The sequence below is a fragment of the Ostrea edulis genome, chromosome 10 (genome assembly GCF_947568905.1).
Source record: "Ostrea edulis chromosome 10, xbOstEdul1.1, whole genome shotgun sequence".
NCBI classification, from domain to species: Eukaryota; Metazoa; Mollusca; class Bivalvia; order Ostreida; family Ostreidae; genus Ostrea; species Ostrea edulis.
Window position 1 is genome coordinate 39,700,096 of NC_079173.1, and position 15,948 is coordinate 39,716,043.

The window sequence follows — 15,948 nt, forward strand, 5'->3', positions numbered from 1 at the left end:
AATAACTCATTAAATATGCTATCTTATCTAATCTTTATGGGCACTGAATACAACAATAACTCATTAAATATGCTATCTTATCTAATCTTTATGGGCACTGAATACTATATATTACCTAACTGCATATAATCAAAATATTTGTCACAATGATTAAATTACTCTTAAATGGTTTTCAAATGTAATAATCACACTAAATGCATTATACATTGTATCTGGATTTAGATAATTATACTTACCCTTACCAATGAAAGGTGAAGATGACGAACCGTGTTCAATCTCATAACTCCCACAAACAATACCAAATAATTCACTGCACGAAAAATTGCGTTTAATATAAAATTAAACACCAATTATTCCCCAATTAAATGTCAAATTTAAACGTAAAATGCACATTTAATAGAAAATTAAATGTCAAATTTACTTTGCGTATCCAGTGGCGTATAATTTTCCGTAAACGCCGAAATTTAATGACGTTTAATGTCGATTATATGCCAAGTAAATGCCATGTTTAAATAAAATTAAACGTCATTTTACGTCTAGTTGAGAATTTAATCATCTTATTTTACTCCATTAAATTTCACATTTAAGCAATATTAAACGTCAATATACTCGAAGTTTGGCGTATAATCCACCCATATCAAACTTCATTTTACTTGAAGTTTCACGTATTTTCATATTTATACTCCATTAAATTTGACATTTAAGCAATATTAATCATCAGTATACTCGAAGTTTGGCGTATAATCCACCCATATTAAACTTCATTTTACTTGACGTTTCACGTATTTTCATATTTATACTCCATTAAATTTGACATTTAAGCAATATTAAACGTCAGTATACTCGAAGTTTGGCGTATAATCCACCCATATTAAACTTCATTTTACTTGACGTTTCACATATTTTCCTCCATTGAATTTCACATTTACAGCTGTAAGCAATATTAAACGTCAAATTACGCAAAATTTGGCGTATAATGCATCCATATTAAACTTAATTGGAGTTTCGCAGAATTATTCTGCATCTCTATAAAGCTTCCATATAAGCTAGAGTTCAACTTTCACTTTAGGAGAAGTTTAGATAAGTATAAGCATACGAGCTATATAGTAAGCTTCTTTCTGTGAAAATTCACAAAAGTTATCATGAATTAGTTGCCGTAGAAAGAAAAGGCATGAATAATTAATATTTGTTATTGCATTTTTTTTTATTTCACATAACATCTTGCCTGGGATATAAATTCATATATAAGAAAAAAATATATGTAATGAACAATATTACGATACAATGTGAAAAATATTGCTATTAAAAATATCAAAATAATACAGGAATACCAAAAAGGATTACATTCAGAAATATGTCCCAGACATTTAAGAAATGCATGAAATGAAGACAAATACCATCCAATACAATGCAATCATACTATTAAAGCCTATCACAATGTGGAGTCCAACAACCGCACACATGAGTATAAACTACATTAATAAACAAATTGAAGGTAAATATGACTAGACACACACACACACACACACACACACACATACACACACACACACACACACACACACACACACACACACACACACACACACACACACACAATATGCTATCACACAAAAATCATATAAAACTCATGAAAGGAAATATATAAAAATATATATTTTGATACAAAGCTAGCATTGCACTGTCAGTGCAATGCTAGCTGTCTGTGATGATGTAAGATTGTCTTGGCATAATATAAAACTACTTCACACATTGATGGGTATGTAACCTGGAATTTTCCCAGTAGGCTGCCCTAAACATTGCTTCTTTCCTCTTTTGACACATTTTTTCTCTAACAAAGCAGTGAAAGTTTATGGGGAGAAGCATGTCGATTCAATGAAGACAAACTATTCCCGAAAAAGTAATGTTTTCTTAGCTTATTCCTTTGAAAAGCAAAATGAACAAATCTTAATGACATATGCAATATATATTCATCTACAAGTATCATGATATATGTACATAATAACTAGAAAACTGACAGGTCAGAAAAGGACCTGTAATATATATTTCAGAGGCAGGAATGACATAAAAAGTACATATTAAAAAGTTAAAAAGTTCCATAACTCTATAAGGCATGACATATAATATTAAATATAATCAAAGTACTTAAAGTACTCGTGGGAGTTGAACATTGTGGAAATTCAGTTAGAAAAGATAGTACTGGAAGGGTAGGGGGATAAATGACTGAATATTATCATGATTTTAGATACAAATCAACTATTGTTGTTTTTCAAAGCGTTACAACAGCAAACATGGATAATGGAAGACCCATGGGCCACAACGCTCCTCGAGTAACTGAAGTCGTGTTGTTGTTTTCTAGAATTTCACCCCTTTATATTCTCATGAAAAATGTGACCACATATTATGGCCCAAACATTCAAATCAATATGGTTATCAATGCCTTGCAGTTATGAAGAAGTTTTTCCCCTGTATATATACATTCAAGTTTAATCCTAATTATAGCTAATTCTAAGGATTCATTACTTGAAAAGGTAGTCCAATATGCTAAACTGTCACCTGAGTATACTACAGTCCTGTAGAGGATCATTGGAATGGTAAATAATTGTATAATAACTCAAAATAAATGAAATGCAAAAAAATTAAAAATTGTCGGGCATCGGAAATGCACAAGCCGAGTTGCGCAAGGAATGGGCATAGAGGGAACCGGTAGAAAAGTTTTCAAGAATTATCAAGCAGGGAGCAAAATTTTGCGTACATAAATTTCAGCCGACTTAAATCCTTTGTGACCTTGACCTTTAACCCTTGACCAAAATCAATAGGCTTCTTTGTCTCATCAAGGGCGATAATCCATCTAAGTTTAATTGAGATCCTATAATTTGTTAAAAAATTATAGTGCAGAAAACAAAATTTTCTCCAAATTTCAATCTATTTATAGCCACTGTGACTTTGACCTTGTGACCCCGTAATCGATAGGCTTCTTGTCTTACTTAATCGATCTAAGTTTGATTGAGATCCTATAATTCGTTCAAGAGCTATGGTGCGGAAAACAAAATTTTCTCCAAATTTCAGTCTATTTATAGCCAGTGACCTTGACCTTTGACCTAGTGACCCCAGAATCGATAGGCTTTCTCATCTTACTGAGGGTGACAATCCATCTAAGTTTGAATGAGATCCTATAATTTTCTCAAGAGCTATGGTGCGGAAATGAAATGTTGATGCGTGCCCGCCTGCCCGCCCAAAGGCACTTCATCAGATCATAAGCCGAGTTTGACTTCATCGCAACTCCGCTAAAAATGAAACACTAGTCAAATAATGTTATTTATTGCCAAGGTATTTGGGATATTATACTGTGGCTCAAACAGGGGGTGAATGAACCTGACAGTATGGAAAGCATATAGTGGAATCAGACTTGTGATGCTGGAAATCTATAGTGATTAATAAACTATACATGTACAAGATCCATAACTATTTTTTTTCCCAGTTTGTGAGGGAGAATCCTCATGTCTCTTTCATCTGTAGACAAATAAACAATGTGCTTTGACCAGAGCAATTTCCAATCCTTTTTGCAGCATAAATTCAACATTGTGGCAACTGGGTTAAACTTTGATAGTGAAGTAATACATGGCAGCACCTTATCCCATGCTCTTAAAATTTCTGTTTGACACACACTCATGACATCCACTCAAACATTACAGAGTGCAGCAAAATCCCATTGTAATAGGGGATTCAAAATGGATAACTGGTACAAAATATGGTACATACTATTCAAAAAGGATAATGAATTTGACATATTGATGTCTTGGAAAAGGAAATTCTGACATCGGGGCTCAAAGCGTTTTCAAACATTGTCATTTGATAAAAGTGTTCTACATTTTTAAAAATAGAGATTAATATGTCTTTACATACATAGGTGAGAAAGTTTCCATTATTCCTAGCCGAGACATACTATGTATGCGCAAAAAATTCATAAACAAATATCACACTACTCACGTAGAAAATGTGGACCTTACCGTCATCAAGCGCAGCGAAACACGCCATTTCGAGATTATAGTCGACGAAAGCTCGGTAACAGTAATGAATATATGGTACACTCATTTTGTATCTATTTTGTGACTTTCTTCATTAAAAGGAACAGTTCTCTAATGTGTAACGTGCAATTACTACGTAATTCAATAACTTGAAGCATGAAGCAGTTTCACTTTGCCACCGGATATAAGAAATTTTATTTCGTATTCCGATCCCAATCGAAAGTTGTTGACTGGGAATGACGTGTTTTAATTCAATCTACATGTAACATCAAGCATTTTTTATATCACATTAAAAAAAAAACCAAATATATACACATACACAATGTTGTAGAGTTATTTCTTGTAAATTTTCTGAGGTTTCGCACCATATTCGATATTTCGCGCCACGGTGTCAATAGGGCTTATGTGCAGTTGTCGTTCGTTTCCCTATCAATGTTTATAGGTGACGCTGCGCTACAAACGACAATTTTCAACCTTATCTTTTATTTTTCTATGTCTATCAGTATCAATTTGATCGAAATCTTGTATTCAAATTGATTTGAATACAATATCATTGCATTTATTTACATGTCAATTATCAAAATTAGATTAATTCAGAAAAGTTACATGGATTATTTAATGGCGGATGTTTATAAAAGTTTATGTTGATTTACCTAGGAGTAAATCAGCTGACACAGAACCCCCGCTCACGACCACTATACAAATCAATACAAATTACTGCGCAGAAAAGTGCGTGATGACCCAGGGAGATTGAACATAGTTCAACTCCCAAAAATGAAGTCTCAGAACTCTGCAACAACAAAGTTAATAACTATTCAAATTGAAAGGGATCTTCATTTGCCTAATATTTTATTAATGTTTAGTGTATTACTTTAAAAGAGTTAAAAAATTCAGTTACACAAATGAAAAAGAAGGTATCCGATACAATTACAAAATTAACAAGGAAATTGTTCATATTCTATTACATGTAAGTATTGAGAGCGGTAATACGCGTGTTACAAAGAATCTATTTATGTATTGGTCTCATCCTCAAGCTCACTATCATTCTGTTCAGCTTGAATTTGAATTTGAAGTTTCTTTTCCTCTGCCCTTCTCCTTCGTTCCCCATCTCTATCACACGCAAAGCGAAACCAGTCTTTTGCCACGTTTAAAATTTCCACGTCTGTTGCATTAACACAGAGGCGATTCTTCCTCACTGTTTCTGATTAAAATAGATAAAAAATGTTCATCAAAAGTGTTTATTTCTCAAAGCTTGTTCATGAAATCTCTCTCTTTCTCTCTCTCTCTCTCTCTCTCACACACACACACACACACACACACACACACACACACACACACACACACACACACACACACACACACACACACACACACATACGCGTAAGCACCTTCAAGTTGGGTCCTCTAACTCAGCACGGGCAAATGGGAACCCCCTTTTCTAGCTGGTATTTTGTAATGGTTTTTTGGCTACATATTGATTTTAATATTACCAAAGACATGTGCTATTTCAAATTTTGATTTGACAAGTATTTCACAATATGACCTAGCACCTTCAAGTGAGGACTTCCGGTACAGATACACCCTGCCAACCTGGGACAACGATACACACACAATCAACTGAGGACACCATATACATACTGACAACTGAAACCGTTACAGAATAGCAATAGCTAATTCTTTTGTATCAAAACATTCTTGCAGTTTTTGCATAAAAGTGAGAATATTTTCCTATTACATTTTCGAGCTCACTACGAAAATCTTAAACCGAACGTACTTATATTCATCATAAAGAGCAAAATGAAAATAACTATTGACTTTATTGCCCGGTCTCTCCCCGAGGAAATTTAAAAGTTTGAGAAATTTATATGCGGAAACTTAAGCATAGGTATTTAGCAATGCTGCAGTATTTTCCTTTTAGAGAAAAATCATGAAGTTGTCAGGACAACGAATAGACAATGAAAGGATTTTTGCAACACAGATTAGTTGCATTAAACTTGAAAATTCAAGTAGATGTCGACATTCCCTTCACGCTGCATCTCCACGGCCAGTCTTGCACATGCATAAATTATACGAATAGCGCATGCGAAATACGTCGGAGGTTTCCGCTGATGTTGCATATCCAGTTTTAGTTTGTCGAAAGCATAATGTATATATTTTTCTAAAATTTAATGTTCATTTCTTTTGAATATTGGAACGATTTTTAAAATCACAATATACATTTGTGAAATTTCAAATGTCGAATGTCATTTAATGAGTATTTCCTGAAATATTGTTAATATACTTCAGAAATGTTTTTAGTTCATCATGATATCTGTCGGCATTCTCCTGACATAAACATCAGAAGGATTTTAACAATGATCCGATATAGATATGACATTAACAGACAACTTTAGTAGAGAGAGTGTCAAATAAGTATATATTCACTTTGAAACAATCCAAACATTTGATTGATGACACCGTGTAAGAGGATTTGATCACCTTAGTCTATTGAGGTCAAATCGATACACACACACCATCAAATGAAGACTATTACTTTTTAGGTTTGTTACTGACATTTTTTCATAGAGAATAACATACTTAATAAGAGTTTTGTTTTGTTGATGACCAAAACCTTTTCATGTTATTATATATAAGAAAGTTGCTAAATTTCGCCACTCGCCAACAGTTACTACAACAATTTAGACGTCAATCACGTGACGCATTTTAATTAATGACAGAACGTCATTCTAGTCCGAGGCAAAACAATTTAATATATACATACACTCAACTGAGATCAATTCATACACACCGTCAAATGAAGACTGTAATATACACACAGTCAACTGAGGTCAAATTGATACACACACCTGCAAATGAGGACTTTGATATACAGACAGTCAACTGAGGTCAAATTGATACACACACACCTGCAAATGAGGACTTTGATATACACACAGTCAACTGAGGTCAAATTGATACACACACCTGCAAATGAGGACTTTGATATACACACAGTCAACTGAGGTCAAATTGATACACACACCTACAAATGAGGACTTTGATATAAACACAGTCAATTGAGGTCAAAATGATACACGCACCGTCAAATGAGGACTTTCATATACACACAATCAACTGGGGTCAAATTGATACACACACCGTCAAATGAGGACTTTGATATACACACAGTCAACTGATGTCAAATTGATACACGCACCTGCAAATGAGGACTTTGATACACACACAGTCAACTGAGGTCAAATTGATACACACACCTGCAAATGAGGAATTTGATATACACACAGTCAACTGATGTCAAATTGATACACACACCTGCAAATGAGGACTTTGATATACACACAGTCAACTGATGTCAAATTGATATACACACCATCAGATGAGGACTTTGATATACACACAGTCAATTGATGTCAAAATGATACACACACCATCAAATGAAGACTTTGAAAATCAGTTTATGAGGGGTTATGGTAATCAAAATGTTCGTGGACTGATGCTATAAAATCATCATCGGCAAAGCTACAAGAATGAAATTTGGCATACTTATAGATATACACAAGTTTCACTTATATATACGATATTCATTCATTAATTAAGTATTATTGATGATAAAACACCGGGCAATACGTCGACACGGCACAACCCTAAAATTATATAAGATACCAGTACTCTGCTTTTTATAAGGATCAAGGAATGATATTTATATCTATTGATAAAGGTTCGTGAATCTCTAGAGATATAATGTAGTACAATTATACATACTGCTGCAAATTTTAACGTTATTTCTACCGTTTCTAAGGATTTTTGGTCGATTGCGTGAATGAAGTTCTAAACATTGTATACAAAAAATGACGATGGCGGACAGTGTATTTTTCCGCAGCGTAATTAACATTTGTCTTAAATTTGGAAATTGACCAACAGAAACTGTTTATCAGTTTTGCGAATCTGGTGTATCATATCAAGTGTTCCAAACTGTAATTATTAGAAGGCTTAAACACTTTAAGGAAACAAGAGGTCATTGGGTCACATCACTCACCTGAGTCACCTTGTCTCATATTTAAAGATTTTTCCTATATATTCACATGCAGAACTTTGATCCTTATTGTGGCCCCATCCAACCCCATGGAGCCATGATTTTAACAAACGTGAATCTGCACTATATCAGGAAGCTTTCATGTAAAGCTCAGCTTTTCTGGCTCAGTGGTTCTTGAGAAGAAGATTTTAAAAGATCCTTCATATATATTTGTATGTAAATCTTTGATCCCCTATTGTGGCCCCATCCTGTCCTCGGCGACCATGATTTTAATGAACTGAAATCTGCGCTATGTCAGAAAGCTTTTCTGTAAATTTCAACTTTTCCGGCCCGGTAGTTTTTGAGAAGAAGATTTATAAAGATTTCCCCTATGTAAAACTTTGACCCCCACTTGTGGCCCCATCCTGCCTCCTGGGGCCATGATTTGAACAAACCTGAATCTACACTATGTCAGGACGCTTTCATCTAAATATCAGCTTTTCTGGCTCAGTGGTTCTTGAGAAGAAGATTTTTAAAGATTTTCCCTATATATTTGTATGTAAAACTTTGGTCCCCTATTGTGGCCCCATCCAACCCCCGGGGGCCATGATTTTAACAAACTTGAATATGCACTATGTCAGGAATTTAAGCTTTCATGTAAATCTCAGCTTTTCTGGCTCATTGGTTCTTGAGAAAATTGATTGATTGATTAATGTTTTCCGCCACACTCAACAATTTTTCAGTTATTTGGTGGCGCCCAGTTTTTCGGGGTTTTTTTTGGTGGAAGAGAGAACCCAGATACAATTAATATACCTGGGAAGAGACCACCGACCTTGCGAAAGTAATATGGGAAACGTTCTCACTTACCGGCGCGAGCGGGATTCGAACCCGCGCCGACCAGAGGTGAGAGGCCGTGTGATTTTGAGCACAATGCTCAACAACTCGGCCACGGAGGCCCTCTTTCTTTAGAAGATTTTAAAAGATTTTTCCTATATATTTGTATGTAAAACTGTGATCCCCTATTGTGGCCCCATTTCAACCCCCGGGGGCCATGATTTCAACAAACGTGAATCTGCACTATGTCAGGAAGTTTTCATATAAATTTCAGCTTTTCTGGTCCAGTGGTTCTTGAGAAGATTTTGAAATGAGCCCACCCTATTTTTGCATTTTTGTGATTATCTCTCCTTTGAAAGGGAAATGGCCCTTCATTTGAACAAACCTGAAAGCCCTTCATCCATGGATACTTATGGCCAAGTTCGGTTGAAATTGGCCCAATAGTTCTGGAGAAGAAGTCGAAAAAAGTTTACAGACAGACGGACAAACGACGGACAACAGGCGATCAGAACAGCTCACTTGAGCTTTCAGCTTAGGTGAGCTAAAAAGAGAAAGTATTAATGACGACGAAAAAATAGGATGTCCATAGCTATAGGTCTTATGGGTATATATCAGCACAATCAATACTGATTGACTAATCTCTTTGCGACTTCGCAATAATTTCAAGACAAAAGAAATAGCGATTTTTGTTTCTTATGATTAGGAGAAGTTCATCCAGTTTCTTTCGTACGTAAGGGTATTGCTGCCAATTGATATAATTTTTTGCTATGTCGTAGGTACGAGATACTAAGTCGTACGAACGAGATACTAAGTTGTACGAACGACATACATATGTAATAAGTCGTAATTACGAGATAACAAGTCGTATAAACGACACATACTTAGTCGTACGTACGACATAATAAGTCGTTATAACGAGATATAAGTTGTAGTTACGGGATGATAAGTCGTACGAACGACATAATAAGTCGTAATAGCGAGATAATAAGTCGTAATAGCGAGATAATAAGTCGTAATAGCGAGATACATGTAATAACTTGTACGTTCGAGAAACACTAAGTCGTTCGAACGACATAATAAGTCGTTATTACGAGATACTAAGTCGTAATAACTCGATACTAAGTCGTAATAACGAGATACCAAGTCATAATAACGAGATACTAAATCACACGAACGAGATAATAAGTCATTATTAAGAGATAATAAGTCGTTATTACGACATAATTAAGCCGCATGAATGACATACTTTCACCAAACAACAAATATGGACGGCGTAGAAACAGTTGACAAGCTTGTGAAGTTTTATTTCAAGATAGGATCTAACCACAAAGAAATTTTGCAATCGCTAGCTTTTTATAATGGGATCGTGATTAGTATTAGAAGCTTGAGAGTCTTCTGGCAAATATGGGTTTGTTTCGCCGCAAGGGTTATTCGAATATTCTTGCTGTGGCTATGTTTATAATGGAACAAGTTGATAAATCAGGTCAGTTACAAGGATATAAACTGTTACACTTGAAGTATATCAAGAATGGCTTTGTTGTGAATCAGGAGAGTGTTCGATTGTTGCTTCAAGTTATTGATCCAGCGGGCGTTGAAATAAGACAGCGAAACAGATTTCAGAGGTGAAAATACTTATGCAGTGGACCAGATTTTGTAAATTGAAGCCATGCGGATTTTGCATAATACCACCTTCACACTCGCGGATTTTTCTTACGAGTCCTTACGGATCTCAGACTCGTAGTCAATCGCAAGCATTCGTAAATCACTCGTCGGTATCCGTTAATAACTCGTCACAACTCGCACACACTCGTAAGGATCCGTGAAAGTAGGGGCAAATTTTTTGACATGTCAAAAAAATTCACGATTGTCCACGGATTTCATTTCCCGTAAATAACCCGTAAATAACTTGTAACAATCCGTAAGACTTTATTATCGTAAACTGGTCGCAAGAACACGTAAACTGCTCGTAAGAATCCGTAAAACACTCGTAAAAAGTTTTTTTAACGAATCTTTGCGGCTAGTTTACGATATGTTACGGATAGTTTACGAGTTGTTTACGGATATTACGAATGCCTAAGTGATATTTACGATTGCATTCACGTCGGGTTACAATCGCTTTTACGCTTTTTCAGAGTCATTACGAACGCTTTACGTACAGACACGAGTACTTTACGAGTACATACTTAAACTTTACGATTAAGGAAAGGTATGAAAGACGAAAACTCTGATAGTTTCTTTCAGTTGTTATCAAGACATTAAAGAAGTTACACATTAATGTCAGGGCTGCGTTCAAGATCGTAGCGGGTAGCCTAGCTGCTAGGCTAGATATCTAGATCTATTAAACGCACTGTATGAATTAACGCTTGTTATTCCTACGTAGGACTAGAGGACCCAGATATCGTGGTTTATATAACTTAATATTTTATGATACGGTATAATGAAGATACTGCATGTCTGGTAAATTATGGAATTGTTCTTGAGAAGCAATCTATTTTTACTGTTCTCTGCACATTTTTCCTTTGACAGAAGTGTAACACTTCAGTTGAACAAATTATATTTCACTCAACCTACATGTATGAATGTTTTGTGCCAGGTTTGGTTGAAAGTTGGCCCTTCGGTTCTAAATAAGTTTAAAATCATAAAATTTACAGATGGACAGATAGATATAAATAAATGGACACCAGAAAACTTTTAGCTTCAAATGAGCTCAAAACTAATGAAGACCTAGTTCCTGTTCAGCAAGAAGCATTGCTCTAGTTTTCTTTGATCAACTCCCATGAGTACAATCTGTAATTTGAATTACATGACCTTGACCTAGACACCTTGAGATTCATAATACTCTGTCAGAACATAAACGTACTTTGTGTCAAGCATATTGTCACAGTTTCAGGAATATCTCTTGAGAAAGTTTTAAAATCTTGATAAAGACCCAGGTGCAAGATCACAAGCATACCAAGCATAAGTTTGATGTTTTCTGTCATTGTAAAAGTTTTCAATCTAAAATATGACTGTAATCAAATTCTAGGACCTTGACCTTGATAAGAATGAGAATTGGTAAATAGTTCATAGTAAATCATTAAGTATCATACAAGCTTTCATGAAAAGCAAGAGTTACTACTGCCTCTTGGTTATATGTCTATGCACGGTATAAAAATTCTAATGAACATACTCTCCATCAAAGTTTGGAGAAATTACAAAAGCTTTAAATTATAGTGTCAAAAGTATTCGGTTTTCCTTTGGAGACATAGGGAATGAAGGTCAGGACAATGCTAAATTCTTGCTCTGTACTGGTATAGTAAAAAACCCTACTCTTTGAATATGTAGCTTTTAGTAAATGTAAAAGACTAAAGTGTTCATGGGTGTATTTTTGATGCTTATTATCTCGCTAAGACCACATTTAAAATATCTCATCCGTACGACTCACTGTATATCATTTGTACGACTTATTATCTCGTTATAACGACTTAGTATCTCGGTATTACGACTTAGTATCTCGTTTGTACGACTTATTATCTCGTTATTACGACTTATTATGTCGTACGTACAACTTATTATCTCGTAATTACGACTTACCATCTCGTTCGTACGACTTATTATCTCGTCCGTACGACTTATTATCTATTTCGTATGATTTAGTATCTCGTTACTACGATTCATTATCCCGTTATTACGACTTAGTATCTCGTTATTACGATATAGTATCTCATTATTACGACATAGTATCTCGTTATAACGACTTATGTCGTTTGTACGACTTTCTGTTTCTCGTACGTACGAGTTATTATCTCGTTATTACGACTTATTATGTCGTTCGTACGACTCATCATCTCGAAACTACAACTTATTATCTCCTTATAACGTCTTATTATCTCGTAAATACAATTTATTATCTCGTAAATACAACTTATTATCTCGTTATGACGACTTATTATGTCGTACGTAAGACTTAGTATATGTCGTTTATACGACTTATTATCTCGCAATTACGACTTAGTATGTCGTTCGTACGACTTAGTATCTCGTACGTAAGATATATTATCTCGTAATAATGACTTATCTCGACTCGTACGTACGACTTGGTATCTTGTTCGTACGACTTAGTATCTCGTACGTACGACATAGCAATAAATGGATTAGAAAGCAATGGATAATAGTCTTACGTTACCACTTTGCACAATAACGTCGCATGACATTAACCGAAGCGCGGAGTTTGCGCCGAAGTAACTGATCGTGAAATATATAAAAGTGTATACTAAGCTTTTACAAGAATGCATTACACTGAAACTTTCCACACTTACAGAAAATATGTCTAATAAAAATTACAATAAAATTCATTGCAATCGAACAAGTACTTTTTGTTATATGTCATTAGTTCATGAACTTGATAACCACTCGTACATTCAGCGAACCGAGATCAATTCTATATGTACACACAGCGAACCGAGATCAATTCTCTATGTACATACAGCGAACCGAGATCAATTCTATATGTACATACAGCGAACCGAGATCAATTCTTTATGTACATACAGCGAACCGAGATCAATTCTCTATGTACATACAGCGAACCGAGATCAATTCTATATGTACATACAGCGAACCGAGATCAATTCTATATGTATATACAGCGAACCGAGATCAATTCTATATGTACACACAGCGAACCGAGATCAATTCTCTATGTACATACAGCGAACCGAGATCAATTCTATATGTACATACAGCGAACCGAGATCAATTCTCTATGTACATACAGCGAACCGAGATCAATTCTATATGTACATACAGCGAACCGAGATCAATTCTATATGTATATACAGCGAACCGAGATCAATTCTATATGTACATACAGCGAACCGAGATCAATTCTCTATGTACATACAGCGAACCGAGATCAATTCTCTATGTACATACAGCGAACGGAGATCAATTCTCTATGTACATACAGCGAACCGAGATCAATTCTCTATGTACATACAGCGAACCGAGATCAATTCTATATGTACATACAGCGAACCGAGATCAATTCTATATGTACATACAGCGAACCGAGATCAATTCTATATGTACATTTACCGAGAATTTTCTCCCCTCTTTTTTTTTTAAAGAAATCTGATTGTGTTCATACAGCTGCTGATAAAAGCGAGTCAAGATTTAACTAGTTTAAACCTATTTGTCCACGTATAGATATATACGCACTCCTTAAACTTTTTTTTAAATTGTCCTCAAACGCATTATTTTGTTCATTTAGTGAGAATGTTATTTTTTTCAAATAATTATAATAAATATGGTTTATATTGTTAAATGGTGTCGTATTTTATACTTTTGAGGTTGACTTTGCGTGGATTACTTTGTGATCAATCGAAACTTTACCTACACTGAGAGCACGGACTGAACGGACTACATGTACATAGACTGACGTCATACTTTCAAATGTAGTTGTAGTAACCTTTCATATATGGAAGAATTGGCTACCTTCTATATGATGTACTATTTTCTTGAAACGCCCGTTACCTTCATATCCGCATGAACCACCAAAAAAAAAAAGCATTTTTTGTTTAAATATACACCGTCAAGTGAAGGCTTTGATACATTTGTACACAAAGTCTACTGAGGTCAAACTGATCCTAACCTGCGCAATGGAATAAGCTCCGCAGATATTTCTACCAATATTTCCTTCGATTTTTTAAAAGAAATTTTACAATCATCCCAAGGCAGATTTGATAGGGGATTAAATCAAAGATCATAAACTAATACGGTACGTCGTTCTAGTTATCATGACATTTATTATTTAGGAATCATATACAATAGCTTTTAAATTGCAGTTTACCGATTTTGTGAAGTACTAATTATTTGTAAACGTATTTGATACTCTTGTCACCGTCTCGATCATCAGGCATGCTAGAGTTAAGACGTGTTTTAAGACGAACTTACAACATATCTTAGTCATAAGTGTGGCTAACAAAGCTATCCTAACTTTGGAGACTTCCTAATCTTCGTCATAATTTTAAAACAACAATGGGGTACATAGGATACACCTGTTAAAGTATCGATACTTGTAAATATATATGACTTACGTCCAATAACAAGAAAATCAAATTGCCAACCATGATTTTTCATGAACTGGGGCTCATAACATAAAGGGTACTTAAGTCTAAGACCGTGCTTATGTAGGACTTAAGTACATTCTTAGACTAGATGCATGCTAAGCTAGGACAATTCGAGCAAAAATTAAGTTTGTCTTCCATACTTTTTACACATGTTTAAAGATATAAATTAATGATTCCGGGATTAGCATTTTCTAGGGTACAAAAATAACAAGAGGTTCTGTGAGCAATGCTCACTAAGAATACCCCCCGCTTACCCCAATCTCCAAAAGGGTGTTGTTAATAGGTATAAATTACCACTTTCCTGAGTGTAAAAATATGGTATGCCTTTGTAGAAGAAAATGGAAGGTATAGTCCGAACACAAATACATGGTACAAACCTATAATTTTGAGCTCGAGATCAAAGGTCAAGGTCAGAAAGAGGTCATGAATGTACATGACACATCGTCTCATGGTGATACACCCATATCTTCTGGTATGACTATGTCAAAACCCTATAATCAATTTTGACCTCGAGGTCAAAGTTCAAGGTCATATAGAGGTCATGAAGGTACCCGACACATCGTCTCATGGTCATACACTCATGTGTCAAATATGGTATGCCTATGTCAAAGAACAAAGAAGTCATGGCCCTGACACAAATCCATTGTAAAAACCTTTAATTTTGACATTGAGGTCAAGGTCATATGGAGGTCATGAAGGTACATAACACATCGCCTCATGGTGATACACTCATGTATCAAATATGGTATGCCTATGTCAAAGAACAAAGAAGTCATGGCCCTGACACAAATCCATTGTAAAAACCTTTAATTTTGACCTTGAGGTCAAGGTCATATGGAGGTCATGAACGTACATGACACATCGTCTCATGGTGATACACTCATGTGTCAAATATGGTATGCCTATGTCAAAGAACAAAGAAGTTATGGCTCGGACATGAATCTGCACAGACAGACGGACGGAC

At 35.1% G+C, this 15,948-nt stretch overlaps 1 long non-coding RNA gene across 1 annotated transcript in view; it reads right to left on the reverse strand.

Annotated features, from left to right (window-relative positions):
* Nucleotides 1-4,819: 4,819 nt before the first annotated feature.
* The window catches only part of LOC125666072 (uncharacterized), a 28,090-nt gene continuing 16,961 nt past the window's right edge, over nucleotides 4,820-15,948 (reverse strand). The window contains exon 4 of the long non-coding RNA XR_007366496.2: nucleotides 4,820-5,229. This is a non-coding gene — a long non-coding RNA (uncharacterized LOC125666072). The remainder of the gene's footprint in view (nucleotides 5,230-15,948) is intronic.